Source organism: Arachis ipaensis, chromosome B05, assembly GCF_000816755.2.
Source record: "Arachis ipaensis cultivar K30076 chromosome B05, Araip1.1, whole genome shotgun sequence".
Lineage (NCBI taxonomy): Eukaryota > Viridiplantae > Streptophyta > Magnoliopsida > Fabales > Fabaceae > Arachis > Arachis ipaensis.
The window spans coordinates 73,404,143-73,406,635 of NC_029789.2; the positions used below are offsets into that span (position 1 = coordinate 73,404,143).

At 40.8% G+C, this 2,493-nt stretch overlaps 1 pseudogene; it reads right to left on the reverse strand.

Annotated features, from left to right (window-relative positions):
- The window catches only part of LOC107640710, a 2,875-nt pseudogene continuing 383 nt past the window's right edge, over positions 2-2,493 (reverse strand).

Genomic DNA, 2,493 nt, shown 5'->3' on the forward strand with positions numbered 1-2,493 from the left:
AAAAAAAAAAAAAAAAAAAAAAATTTCTTTGATGTAATTATTGGGATTTGCCACTAGAATATTTCGTGGCTAGTTACTATTGTTCGAGCGAAATTGTATTTCCAGAATTGAGACTGAACAAGATTTGTAACAATATTTGTTATTATGAATGTAATGAAATGCTTCATTTTGTTAGATTTATGGATAAGTAATAATATATAAGGAACTATATATATAGTTCATCTACCAGCAGGCATTATGAGATCAGAAAACTCAATCCCAGGAGTCAAATCTGAATTGCCCTGTAGAGCATGATTACTATTCCTTTGCGTATTTCCATCACGAGTAACACCACCATTTCTCTGCAATCGCTTTGCGAGTTCAAGATTCTGCAGAACATCACCGGTAGATGGCCTCTCCACACCTCTTTCAGCCAAACACTTCATTGCAACTCCTAAATATACCTCAAAGCACTCTTTTACTATCTCTCCTTCTATTTTGGGATCTACTATCTGCTCCAAATTGCCATTCTCAAAGCATAACTTAGCAAATTCAGCCAACATCAGAGGCTCGTCATTGTTGTTGTCCACGTCACCTTGACTCACAGCAGGCCTTGCGCTTAGAACTTCCAGCAGCACAACCCCGAGTGAGTATAAATCCGACTTCTCGGTCAACTTGTGGAATTTATAATACTCTGGATCAAGATAACCAGCAGTTCCCTTCACATTGGTGGTGCTAAAGGATGGGTAACTTGACTTTGACAACCCAAAATCAGAAATTTTTGCCACCCAATTATGGTCTAAGAGTATGTTGGTTGTCTTGATGTCGCGGTGTATGATCCTCTGCTGTGTCCCTGTGTGCAGATAGTGCAAACCTTTTGCAACTCCAATGCATATATCGAGACGTTGAATCCACGATAAGGGGGTATGATCTCTCTGTCTCAAATGGAGATGATCATGGAGCGTTCCACTGGCCATGAAGTTATATACAAGTATGATCTCCTCATCTTCATTGCAGTAGCCCAAAAGAGACACAAGGTTGTGATGCCGCAGCTTCGAGAGAAATTCGATCTCAGTCTTGTATTCTAGAGCACCTTGTTCTGACAATGAATCACCACGCTTTACGGCTACATAAGTATCCCCACCATCAAAACTACCCTTGTAAACCTTTCCAAATCCGCCTATGCCGATGATTAGAGCCTCGTCGAAGTTGCCTGTTGCTGCCTTTATCTCTTGCAATGAAATATGAGCGCCAAACGGTATCTTGTTTACTTCTTTGACATCGTTAGTTTTGATGGAAAAGCGATCAAACCATGATATGATCCTCCTTGGCATAATGATCTTGCACAGAATTAGACACAGGAGAACTAGTATAACCACTGCAGCAGTTCCACATACGATGAGGATGAACGTGAGTTTCTTTGAGTTTTTAACAATAGCATGGGAAGCTTTTACACCTGAGCGTAAATTGCTATCGAGAGGGGAAGGATTAAGCGCAGAAAGATTCTTCTCATCGGTACTGCTTAGTTTAAAGATCTCTACACCATTCAAGTATGAATTGTAGTACAGAGGTTTGGAATACTTGTTTGGGTGGAGATCTAGCCACAAATCCTGCTTTGCCTCGCTAGCTCTGGAAACCATCACCACATAATCTTGGTATACACCAACTCCGGGGCCCCCACTCACGCTTATTGGATCAAAACCTGCATCAGCTGTTTGATTATTTAAGTATATAGAAAACACAACTTCATTCACCTTCGTGATTTGGCTATAAATTTCACAGAAGTGAAGCCTTACAAGATACTTGAATCCAGAATCAACAGGGAAAAACCACGTCATGTTGAAGTTTAAGTTGATCAAGCCTGCCTTAAAGGTTTCCATTGAACGGGAAGTGCGGTAGACATCTTTTGGGGCAGCATAAGGAGGAACACCATTTGCGTACGAAATCGGCATGCTCATGTTGATGGGTTCAATACCTTTATCACCCCCAAATATGAAAGGATCAATCTTCCTCCCATGTGCGAAACATCGTCCCTGTATCATATTTTGGTGTAATTTGATCACCTCCTACATTTAATCTGTATAAGGTTTCCATGGCAGTATCATTACAAATGTAATAAAGTGCAGGATAGTGACCAACTAACGGTAGAGGAGCATTGAGACAACGAAAGTATAAGCTAAATGGCATTGAAACAACTTCAATCCCATTCACAAATGCAAAGGCAGCAGTGGCATTAGACGATGGGGAGAATGTGAGTTCCAAAGTGCTTCCACTTACATGGATGATGAATTCTTTCATCAAATATGCTACGTGGAAGTAATCCGTGTTTAAGGAAACACTCAAGTTGTGGAGTAGAGTGAAGTTACCAGCGGTAACGGACAAAAACGCTTTGGAGACATCCATGTCCAAGTAAGAAGCTGGATAGAAGTGAAGCCGGACGAATTTCGGACCTGGTGTTACATTGAATGTGTATGTGAACTGTGACCGAAATATCCTAGCAGTCTTATATGGAAC